Source organism: Anabrus simplex, chromosome 4, assembly GCF_040414725.1.
Source record: "Anabrus simplex isolate iqAnaSimp1 chromosome 4, ASM4041472v1, whole genome shotgun sequence".
In the NCBI taxonomy this organism is placed as follows: domain Eukaryota; kingdom Metazoa; phylum Arthropoda; class Insecta; order Orthoptera; family Tettigoniidae; genus Anabrus; species Anabrus simplex.
Genome location: NC_090268.1, coordinates 97,209,800 through 97,223,213, shown reverse-complemented (window position 1 = coordinate 97,223,213; position 13,414 = coordinate 97,209,800).

Below are 13,414 nucleotides of genomic sequence, written 5' to 3'. Positions count from 1 at the left end.
TGGAAAAGAACAAGGTTTAAATATTATCAAAAAAAGTGAAACATATAATATGACATAGGCTATGTGTATGGAAGCAATGTACATATAAATCAAACATAAAAAATATGGATCCCATTTTAGCCAAACCATGTAGGTCTCCAATATTTCAACACCATTTCGATCATCGGGTATATAATTCTTAACCATTTTCTAGGAAGATTTCAAAATATAATTAAATCCAACAACACTCAAATTACATGAAATTATGGGCCTTCCCATTACATTGATCTTATTAACAACTATTATCTTTCCAGCACGTTTTTGAGATGACTAGTAACTTTTCTTGGGATGGTGTAATTCCCAGCGGTTGAAGTACTGTAATACTTCAGCAGGAGAAACACGGCCTGTGCTATCCATTCCTGCGGCTATTTGCTGACGTCAGCAAATAAGCTCTCAGGAAAATAGGGGAAGCCCCGAACGCTCGTGTACTGTACAACTTCTCTCTCTGAATTGATCGGTCAAGTGCTTTCCACACAGCAACAAGTGAAGTCGGCAGCACAGTTAATAACACAGATGCAGACGCATAAGGAAGAAAAAGAGGAATTGAAAGAACATTACAAGGGTTTGAATATAAAACCTGGAATGAAACAACTTATGGATAGAATTTAAAATGAATTTTTCAACTTAATTCTACCATTAACAATTTCACATGTCGGTATTTGGACGCTCATCAGTGCAGTTGAATTGTTTCAGGTCTTACTAGTTGAACCGATTATGTTTTGATGATGCTCATGTTTGTTGTTTAAAGGGCCTAACAGCTAGGTCATCGGTCCCTAATGGTACGAGGTGCAACGAAATAAGTAATAAAAAATTACGAACCATGAATCCTAAACAATCAGTGGATTCCATTCACAATTCCTTATTTTCTGAGATGATGCTTCTTATAAAAAGGGGTCCAAAGTCTAGAGCCTCATAATAGTACTAATTACTGGTAAAACAAAACTGTGGTGTTCCTCCTATAGTGGTACTGCGGACCCATGGTCTGTCACACATAATGACACCTCTCGCGGGCAACATAGTGGAACTAACCACTGGCGCTGGTATTCCAGTGGTGTTACTCACATAGTGCAACTAATTACAGGCCACGTATACTCTTGGTGTCGCTCTCCTGGTGGCACTAATCATAGGGAACTCAAACCCACGGCGTATCACACATTACAGTACCATCCACAGGCAACACAGACCTATGGTGTTCCTCACATAATGATATAATACTCTCAGACAAGCCAGATCCATAGTGCTCCTCACACAGAAATATTAATCACAAGCAACACACACACCCGTGGTGTTCCTCACATGGTGGTATTAATCAGAGGAAACTTAGACTTGTAGTGTACGTCATATAGTGGTACTACTCGTAGGTAACACAGACCCATGGTGTTCCTCACATAGCGGTACTAATCAGAGGCAACGTTGACCCGTAGTGTTCTTCATATAGTGGTACTACTCGTAGGTAACAAAGACCCATGGTGTTCCTCACATAGTGGTACTAATCAGAGGCAACGTTGACCCGTGGTGTTCTTCATATAGTGGCACTAATCAGAGGCAACGTTGACCCGTGGTGTTCTTCATATAGTGGCACTACTCATCGATAACACAGACCCATTTTAAACACAGGGGAACCGAGACATTTCAGCGCAGCGAACGTCATCTTTTCTCGCATGGTCATTAGTCCGCGCAGCCGAGTACAACCACTCCTCCCGCCTTGGTGGGATACACACGATGGCACTAACAACAGACAACGCCCAGACCCGTGGTGTTCCTCACATAAGGGTACTACTCCTACTGGCAAAAATGAGTGCAATTGGACTTGACAAAAGAGTGACTGAATGCGTGGCTCGGTTTCTAGAAAATAGAACTTAGAGAATTAGAGTAGGTGAAGCTTTGTATGTCCCTGTATTAATTAAGAGGGGAATTCTTCAAGGCAGTAATATTGGACCATTATGTTTTCTTATATATATATCAATTATATGTGTAAAGAAGTGGAATCAGTTATAAGGCTTTTTGCAGAAGATGTTATTCTGTACAGAGTAATAAGTTACAAGATTGTGAGCAACTGCAAAATGACCTCGATAATGTTGTGAGATGGACAGTAGGCAATGATATGATGATGAATGGGGATAAAAGTCAGGTTGTGAGTTTCACAAACAGGAAATGTCCTCTCAGTTTTAATTACTGCGTTGATGGGGTGAAAGTTCCCTTTGGGGATCATTGTAAATACCTAGGTATTAATATAAGGAAAGATCTTCATTGGGGTAATCACATAAATATGATTATAAATAAAGGGTACAGATCTCTGCACATGGTTATGAGGGTATTGAGGGGTTGTATAAAGGATGTAAAGGAGAGAGCTTATTTGTCTCTGGTGAGACCCCAACCAGAGTATGGTTCCAGTGTATGGAACCCTTACCAGGATAACTTGATTCAGGAACTGAAAAAGTCCACAGAAAAGCAGCTCGATTTGTTATGGGCGATTTCTGACAAAAGAAGCTGCCTCTGTGGATCAGCGGTAGAGTGTCGGCCTCTGGATCCCAAGATAGCGGGTTCAAACCCGGCAGAGTTAGTCGGGTTTTTGAAGGGCGGAAAAAAGTCCATTCGACACTCCATGTCGTACGATGTCGGCATGTAAAAGATCTCTGGTGACACATTTGGTGTTTACCCGACAAAATTCATTAAATCTCAGCCATAGACGCCCAAGAGAGTTTCGGTTTACTCGGTCTGCCATCTAGTGGGAGCCTAGAGTAAAACGGAACGTTGAAATTGACGAGTAGACAGCCAGATGGCGTCAAATTGAAATGTCTGCAAACGGTAGCTGAGGCCATACGATTATTATTATTATTATTATTATTATTATTATTATTATTATTATTATTATTATTATTATTATTATTATTACTATTATTATTCCGACAAAAGAGTAGCGTTAAAAAATGTTGCAGAGTTTGGGCTGGGAATACTTTGGAGAAAGGAGACGAGCTGCTTGACTACGTGGTATGTTCCAAGCTGTCAGTCGAGAGATGGCGTGGGAGGACATCAGTAGATGAATAAGTTTGAGTGGTGTCTTTAAGGGTAGGAAAGATCACAATATGAATATAAAGTTGGAATTCAAGAGGACAAATTGGCCACGAACCTGCTACGTAGGCGTAGCAGCGGGAGAGGTGATACTCCCACGTGGCGCGTCCCAGGTGGCGATTAGGGGGGTCCTAACCGGCTTGCCGGCGGACTTGAGGGAAATAAAATACCTCTCGCGGACCAAATACACACCCCCTGTGGGTGGGGGAGGCAGACGAATAATACACCCACGGTATCCCCTGCCTGTCGTGAGAGGCGACTAAAAGGGGCGACCAAGGGATGATTGGATTAGAACCATGAAACTACTTGTGATTAGTACCACCACGCGGGGAACACCATGGGTCGTTATTACTTGCGCGTAGTACCACTATGTTAGGTACCAAATAGGTTTGTGATTAGTAGCAATCAGGAGCACCGTGCGGTCAGGCTTTTACGGTACCTGCGATTAGTAGCACTATATGAGCGACACCAGGGTTCTGGCTTGCCTCTGATTAGTACCCACTATGTAAGGAACACCACGGGATAGTACGAGTCCCTGTGGTTAGTACACGTATGTGATGAATTCCATAGTTTTGCGTTGCCTGTAAATGGCGCCGCTATGTGTGAAACACCATAGGTCTGTATTACGTGTGCGAATTTCATTACCTGTGAGTAGTACCATAATGTGTGGAATACCGCGAGTCTACGATACTGTTGATTAGTACCGCACCATGACAAATACCATGGTTCTACTTTCCAAGCGATACCATTATGAGAGTGCGATGACTTATATTTTGGACCCCTTTAGCTTGCAAGCATCATCGATATAGTATTGAGATATAGAAGCAGCCCCTTGGTCAGTATTACTATTGTTTTCTGTCAGTTTCTGAGACTGAGGCATTGCGGGTCGTCTCCACTGATTGTTTTTAACTTCATATCCATCCGTTCAGTTTTTCGTCCTCACGTTTTGATTTCTGGTCAGTGGAGGATTTTGTGTGTATTTTTGTCATTGCATTTCGTCTCATTTCGTACCATTAGGACTGATGACCTCGATGTTAGGCCCTTAAAACAACAAGCATCATCATCATCATCAGGACAAAATGGGGCAAATATTCGTTTATAGGAAGGGGAGTTAGGGATTGGAATACCTTACCAAGGGAGATGTTCAATAAATTTCCAATTTCTTTGTAATCATTTAAGAAAAGGCTAGGAAAACAACAGATAGGACATCTGCCAGCTGCGTGACTGCCCTAAATGCAGATCAGTAGTGATTGATTGAGTGATTGAACGCAGATCCATGGTGTTGCTCACATGATGGTACTAATTGCAAGTAAAGTCGACCCTTCAAGTTCCTCACGTAATGGTACCAATCACAAGTAGTCTCATGGTTCTAATTTCATCATCCCTTGGTTGTCCCTCTTACAACAGGCAGGGGATACCTTGGGTGTAGTTTTCGTTTTCGTCCCCCACCCACATGGTGATCAGAAACATCTTGAAACGGGTATATAAGTGATGGAGTATTGTCATGCTGATAATTATTTTTTTTTAATAATTCATTATTGTACCATTGTAATTTTATCAGCTGCTGAAGTTAGCCATTCAGGTCACTTCGCGGGAGAATTGAAACGGGTTTTGCGAGGCGATGTTGCTAAATCTGTACGTGGATTAAGACCGGCATGAGAGGACTAGTCGTTTGAATACAGATCTCCAAGGTGACAGGATCGTGCCAAACCAAGTATGCTGCGGTGACAGTGGCTGCGGCTTAGTCGAATTCCACTATTTATATAACTTCTTACGGAAGGACTGAAACTGTATGTAGAACGATCAGAGAGATCGCAGGATTTTACTCTATCGTTGAAGAGTTCATGAGCCTCCGTGGCTCAGGCGGCAGCGTGCCGGCCTCTCACCGCTGGATAGCGTGGTTCAAATCCCGATCACTCTATGTGAGATTTGTGCTGGACAAAGCGGAGGCGGGGCGGGTTTTTCTCCGAGTACTCCGGTTTTCCCCGTCATCTTTCATTCCAGCAAGACTCTCCATTAACATGTCATTTCATCTGTAAGTCATTTATCATTGCCCCAGAGGAGTGCGTCAGGCTTCGGCAGCCGGCACATTTCCTATCCTCGCCGCTAGATGGGGCTTCATTCATTTCATTCCTGACCCGGGCGAATGACTGGAAACAGGCTGCGGAATTTCATTGTTGAAAGAGTCCATGCTGATAATTATGTATTTTTAGGATGTCGGTTACTCGAATCTCAGTAACTTGGAAAAGCTAAAGGAAAGAAAACGTCAGTAATACTGAGAAAATGTACCGGAAGTGGATTATTTTAGGTTGTCAAGGGCGGAGAAATCCTCTTACAAGTCGTGTAAGACTAATCCCCAGGTCTACAACTCCGTGTAATGTGATGAATCATGACACTTAATTTTAATTTCAGATGTTGTACTCTCTGAACTAAAGTTAAAATTATCGAAATTTTGTGGACAGCTTTAAGGATCAACAAACCTAGACATTTCTTCTATGTAAAAATATGAATTTGTTGCTTTATAAAATAATCATAGTACAGCACATAATAAACTACTGAATATGAATAAAATTGATTTTAAGTTGAATTTCTTCCGCGTAAAATAGCTATTAGCACACAATAAAATTTTAGTTATGGTCAGCGTGACGAATCCTCTCGGCAGTTATTCTTGACTCTCAAGACCGGAGCGTCATCTCATCGTCAGATAGCTCCTCAATTCTAATCACGTAGGCCGAGTGGACCTCGAACTAGCCCTCAGATCCAGACAAAAATCCCTGACTTGGCCTGGAATCGAACCCGCAGCCTCCGGGTAAGAGGCAAGCACGCTACCCCTACAATGCGGGATCGAGATGCCTATTTATAGGGCAGGATAAAATCTGTAAGCACAGTATTTTGCCAAAAGCTTACAAAACTATTGATAACCCGACTTCATATTTATTCAGTCTCGATAATTGTGGAGCCATACTGAGACAAAATCTTGATTATTTGAAGAATTTAAACTGTGCTCTGAGGACTAATTGCCTTAGCCACACTGAGGAAGAAATTTGGAGACTTTTGAAGAACCGGTGTTTGTATCCCGATGGTAACAGTGTGGTATTTTCCGAACCATGTTCATATTCATCTCACAGCAAATGTTTTGAGATAAAACCTTACTTCAATTTTCATAGCGCTCATCGTAATGAACAGCCCCACTTTTATACACATATACATCTCACAATAATAAAATAAAATATTAGATTAGCACATTAATACAAAGTATCGAGGTGTCTTAAACTCCTGACAGGAATAAAAATTGACTTGAATATTGGTTCCTTGTAGATAAACTCATAGACGTAAGAACTGTAACCACTCAAGACACATAAGAATGAAGTGAAATTCGCACAAGGAACGCTTATTCAAGGATGGTGAAGGATAGTGGCAAGAAGTCGGAATTAATTCAGTACGATGTAGTATAACCTCTAGGCTGGACCAAGCACTCCAGGCAAATGCCGGGATGGTACCTAACTTAAGGCCACGGCCGCTTCCTTCCTTCTTCCTTGTCTACCTCTTTCGATCTTCACATCCCCCTACAATGCTCCTGTTCAGAATAGCAGGTGAGGCTGCCTGGGGAGGTACTCGTCCTCCTTCCCATTTTTATCCCCGACCCGAATTCTCACGCTCCAGGACACTGTCTTTCATGAGTTCGAGGGAAGAACCAACCCTGGAGGTTAAACGGGTTAAGAAACAGGAAATAGAAGTATCAACAGAACACACATAGCCATACGGAAGACCCGTAAGCACAAGATACATCTAGTCTACTTACCTCTCGTACAATCCACTACTGACCGACTGATGAAGTACTCAATCATCATAGAATCTACAATCTTCGACACTAAGCGGAAGGCATAATTTTTCGTAGACGTCAACCTGGGGTTCCCACCACATGTGGATTTTAGTTCAGTTTTAAGGCGTAGTTGCCCTTCCCTACGCTAATATTTATGTAGTCTAATTTACACAATATTAGATGATACCGTAGTGGTTAGTAATTAAGGAAGAGCCCTCTGAACCGAAGACTGCTATGCCGTTAATTCACTCAAGAAGCGACACATATAAACCCTCTAATGCGCTGCGTGACAAATCTGTCACTTACATTATTAGGAGTTACAGGACGCCTAAATGATATATTTCCTCTTATTATGCACCGAGCTCGATTTGTCACAGATACCAAAACAGCTTCTACTGGATTTTTAACCTTAACTCTTAAATAATTACTAGAAATTTCCTGATGCCACCGATATATACCGTGAAAAATGCGAGGTATTTCTGAACTCGAAACGAAAATAAAATTAGTTTAGAATGTTTTGCACAACGGAGAAGTTCTAACACGGAATAATTGAATTGTACAAACATTTGACTTATCATTTTTGTTTGTTACAAGGGACAGTGCAACTTTGGACGAAAATATCGACAGCGATTTCAGATTAGACCGATAACGGTTTCAGGGCAGTATGCATAAAGTATTAAATTTAACAACTGGCCGTAGTTCCTGATGCAGCGATCGGAAACTGGGATGAGAGCACCTGTAATATACACAGCGAACCAGTATATACTATTTACAATAGCAATATATGTTTGGAAATTTGGAAGTGACATCTATACAGAAGGAACGCGTATAATATATACAGTATATGGCTATTTATTATTAATTTTTGGCGCCGGACTGAATAGCCCAGACGGTAGAGCGATGTCCTTCTGAGCCCAGCTTGGTAGGTTTGATCTTGGCTCAGTCCGATGGTATTTGAAGGTTCTCAAATACGTCAGCCTCGTGTCAGTAGATTTACTGGCTTGTAAAAGAACTCCTGCGGGACAAAATTCCAGCACCTTGGCGTTTCCGAAAACCATAAAAATATAGTGGAACAAAAAATATTATTATTATTATTATTATTATTATTATTATTATTATTATTATTATTATTATTATTATTATTATTATTATTATTATTATTATTTGTCACTCTGAAGCTGTTTACATCTCATGTGGGCGAGAACGCATAATGTGGTAACAGAGACAACATAACATGAAGTAGCTTAATTGTAAACCATCGAGTTTTCCACCCTTGTTATGCCCTTTCTTTTCTACATAAACAACTAACGTGAACCGAAGGAAGTACAGAATTGAAGTTTACTCCAACAAAACAGCAGAACATATGAAATAGAAATATGAACAATAAACATTGAAAATTAAAGCGCAGTCGCTTCCTTACAGACTTACCGATTGATGTACTGCCCGAGTGATTCTGTGTTACAGGCAAAACCAAGCAAAATTGTTATACAAGTAGTGTAAGTGGGGGGATCGGCAGCCACCACCACCGCAGGCTCTCGGGGGAGGGCTCCACCGCCACCGCAGGTCCCTCCGCAGAGGCTTCCGTCGCATTGACCGCGCTGGCTAAGAGAGCGAGTCTAACCTCACATCCGCTATCTTGGAGGGGCTTAACCTAACTTTTAACACGTAAGACAGCAAGTTTATTCTCATGGAAGGGCCTAACCTCAGTTTTACGGCCGAATGCCCTTCCCGACGTCAATTGCACAAGATGGCGGCTAAACATGATTCCTTATGAGACACCTTAAGGTTGCTTGCGCATGATGGTGGCCGCAAGATGGCTGCTATACATAGACTCTTATGAGACTCCCTAGGGACGCTTGCGCAAGATGGCGGCTATCTAATTCTACAAGATGGGGCTATACACAGCTCCTTATGAGACGCCTTAAGGGTGCTTGCGCAAGGTGTCGGCCGCAAGGTGGCTGCTATATATAGACTAGGCCACCTCATAAGGAGCTGTGTATAACAGTTAGAATTAGATAGCCGCCACATAGCGCAAGCGTCCCTAGGACGTCTCATAAGAGTCTATGTACAGCAGCCGTCTTGCGGCCACCATTTTGCGCAAGCACCCTTAAGGTGTGTCATAAGGAATCATGCATAGCCGCCATCTTGTGCAATTGACGTCGGGAAGGGCATGCGGACGCAAAACTGAGGCTCCTCCAAGAGGTTAGGCTTGCTGTCGTGTGCGTAAAAAGTTAGTTTAAGCCGTCCAAGATAGCGGATGTGAGGTTAAGCTCGCTCTCTTAAGCGTCAGGAAGGGCATCCGGCCGTCAAACTGAGGTTAGGCCCTTCCATGAGGTTAGGCTTGCTGTCTTGTGCGTATAAAGTAAGGTTACACCCCTCCGAGATGGTGGATGTGAGGTTAGGCTCGCTCTCTTAGGCGTCAGGAAGGGCATCCAGCCGTAAAACTGAGGTTAGGCCCCTCTATGAGGTTAGGCTAGCTCTCTTACGCGTTAAAAGTTAGGTTAAGCCCCTCCAAGATGGCGGATGTGAGGTTAGACTCGCTCTCTTAGCCAGCGCGGTCAATGCGGCGGAGGCCTCTGCGGAGGGGCCTGCGGTGGCGGTGGCTGCCGAACCCCCCACTTATACTACTCATACATCTGCTCATTAAATAAAGAAACATTTTGTAAAAGTTTTTGATAATGAAAATTGAAAATTGTCCTCTTGATAAATAAACATTATGACGTTGGTTGTTTTTGCCTGAAATTATCACGAAAGTAAAACAAAATTCTTAAATTCACTTTTAGTGCAGAAGAATTTGTACTTACACATGTATATTTAAGTCAGTAGACAACATTATCATAGTTTGTTCAACAAAACTTGATGTTTGGTAGTTTTTACTTTATACATCGCATCGCCTGATAAGACATGTGAACACAGATGAATAATGGACGAATCTAAAGTGATTCATTGAAAACAGAGCAATGCCATAAGTCACTAGAACGTTTTCAATCGGTGCATCCATCACTGTTGTCATATGCAATATCACCATCAGCAATACATTCTGGGCTCTCTACCTACTGTGCGTAGAACGGCCTACCTTCTGGCTTCTGAAGGAATGCACGCAATGCTGTTTTTGCTGGTGCAAGGGGAATGGGAGCTTCATACAATGGGGTTAGTTCCACAGAGCGAGGAAACACGATTTTGCTGCGAACGTTGTTCTTGTTCCAGTGGCTGCAGTGCGCATGCCGTTTCAAATCAAAGAACAGTCACTTGCTATTTCGGTCAGGCGAAGATTTCTGAAAGTCGGGATGGTTTTGGTGTTTTCAAAAAAAAAGCTACGGCAAGTTTTAAATCACAAAAATGTCCTGGGTCTCAGGAACGACATCAAATGGAGATGGTCTGCTTAGGCACTACTCATTATTTCATTCCAGTCATTTGCTGAAATAGTTCCCTTGTTATTCTCAATCAATACAAATATTTTAACAACTGATTTCCCGAAATCAAGACGGTGGGAAATGTTGTGGCTTGCGTGCGAAAACCACAATTCGTCATTTGACTATGGTTCATGATGGAAACCTAAGTGGCAGTGGCAGTGGCAGTACCAATATTCCATGTCCTATAACTCAGTGATATGTCTGATTTTGCAGAATATGTAATGTACGATGAGATATCAGTATCCTATTATTTAAATTCCACTAATATCTCATTTTTGGTATTATCGATAGGGGTTGTTTTTGCCATCATAATCAATGATTTTCATAGTGATCCATATTGAATGACAATTATAATTATGATTTCTGGTCTGTTGAACGAAATGTTATTGTGGTTTTTGTCACAGCATCGTTTAAACACCTTAGACTTCATAATTGTTAATTTGATCAGAACTGGAAAGCAACTCTGTCACTTTTTATGTACTTTACTCAAACATACCAAGACATCCCCAGTGGATTTTTATATAGTTTTAATTTATTCTAATGAATAACGGTCAAATACCATAAGTTAGGTACTACGATGCAACCTTACGTTTATGTAATTCTGTGCCAAATATTTCAACTACAAGCCTAAGATAGGAAGTTTTATCCAACGTTTCAGAAAGAAACGCTTTAGAAGGAACATACCCAATAGTATCAAATTATTTGATATATTATTTTCCTCCAATTTTTAGATTGTTTTTAGCCTTGTTGACATGAATGATTTACTCTCTAATGACGATTTTCCCTACTTTCAATCTAGGGATTTTATTTTTTCTAGCGTGTACGAGTTTGGGAGTTTATACGGTTATGGTTGCGGGGCGATCATCTAATTCTAATTATGCACTATTCGGGGGGTTACGTGGTGTGGCCCAAACGATTTCTTATGAAGTGAGATTATCATTAATTTTATTGAGATTTGTTTTTTAGTAGATAGCTATTGTCTTATAAAATTTATGAATTTACAAGGTTATGTATGATTTATTTTTTTAACTTTTCCTCTTATGTTAGCATGGTTTTCATATTGTTTAGCTGAAACTAGTCGAACTGCTGTGACTGTGAATTAATCTTCATGCTGTACATTAGAACTTTATTTTAACCACATTCATTGTATATTTATATGTCTTGACTTGTCAATTTTTGGATTTCTTGGCTGAATATGATCTCAATGGAGGTCGAAACTAGTCACAACATATTTTAGATTTTACATTACCAATTAAGTATTGAATAGGTGGAACCTTTCTATATTTTTTAGCTTTCTTAATTGTAATGGATTTTTTTGTCAGAAAACCTTCGATTATTAGTAAGTGTTTTAAACTATATCGTTAATCAGCTTATGATTTCTTATTTCTGATTTCTTATGATTTCTGATTTCTTATTTCGTATTAGTAAATGCCAGCACGAGCCATGATTGAAGTCATGGTATACGCCATAATTAAAGAAAGGTTCTCCTCCAGGAGAGCTTTTTGTTCCATACTGTTACCGTGTTTTTGCGGTAGGTAGAGGTGAAAGAAGGTGCGGGCTTGAACGGGTCTCAAACTACGGAATCAAAGTTAATGTAAAATTTAACAAGGTTATATTTTCTTTTCAAAATTAAGAAATAACAAGTACGGCAGGTACAGAGTAGCAAGGCAACAAAAGGTGCAATTACAGTATTTGGGCTTCGAGCCCCGAATTCACACTTCTGGGGCAATTAGCCCAACCTTACTCCAAAATAAGTTTACCAGAGGGGCAGAAAACCCCATTCATGTTCAGGAGCACTTGCTCCAAATTACACAGAAAAGCCTCCTCGAGGCATACAACACTCAATTTTCAAGAAAGAGCCACACGCTCTCAAACTTTAAGCCTCTCAAAGGCCACACCAAACTCCACCTTCAAGTTGTCCTCTCAGGACATAGACACAGGGGTAACATACCCAACCTACTGAGATCTATTAAATGAAAAAGGTTAATTACATGACCTCTAAAATAACAATTTGAGAGGAGGCGATCTGCACTCCTAATGTATTTGTTTCAAAACCTAATTTGTCTCTAGGCCACTGATGCAAGGGCTAATCCCATACTACAGAGGTGACTTTAGAAAGGAACAATTTACATTACATTAAGGAAGAATCGGTTGTGAGAAATAAGTTCACCTCAAAGCAATATGAGTGGGAGCTCGAGAGGGTTAAGCACTCTCTATCCCAATATGTAGCTTTAAAAGAGAATAGACGCTAAGAGTAGTTAGATTTTAGGAAAGGTTACATGGTGGAAACTCTTCGGACCCGCCCCGAGAGTTAAACTGCTGAGCTAGCAAGAAAAGAAGATATTAAAAGGCCATTACCTGGTTATTGAGCTGCTGCCCGAAGAAAGAGGCGCTTCCCGCCCCCTGCTATGTACTTTACACACTAAAAGTTGGAACAGAAGTGGCACCGAGACCCTAAAATCAGCAGTTTATATACTCTCGCGGAAAGTTCGAGGCGTTTCAGGGAAGAAAACACCCACCCACAATCACTTTATTGGTTAGGGATAAGCAGCATATTCAAGTTGGGGGAAGATACATCAGATTGGTCAGAAATTAATTAAAGAAATTCGGGATTGGCTAAATACAAAACAAGGCGAAAGAGAGGGGTATACGGCCAACTTAAACAATAACAGACAGAAATTTAACAAGAAACAAACTTTTGAAATAAAAATTTCTCCAAAAAGCAGTTCTTTCACATGGCACTAGGGTGCACCATGGTAGTTTTTCAGTAGTGTCCTCTAGAAGAGAAAGTTCACACTTCTTAATACCGGTAAAACAAAAATACATCAAAAGTGACACAGTTCAAAAACTCCAAAATTTCCAAGTAGTGACATCTTCTGAGAAACTTGAAAATTAATACCGTCGATAAAGTTCGGACTTCCTCCAGCAGAGGAGTTTCAACTGGCGCAAATTTTAACTTAGCGGCGTGGAGGTGTACCGCCCGGTACACATACTATTGCCATTCTCTCGAAGTGCCATGAAATGACGCTCAGATTCTTTGAAGGAGGAGTCGGGTAACACTCAACTC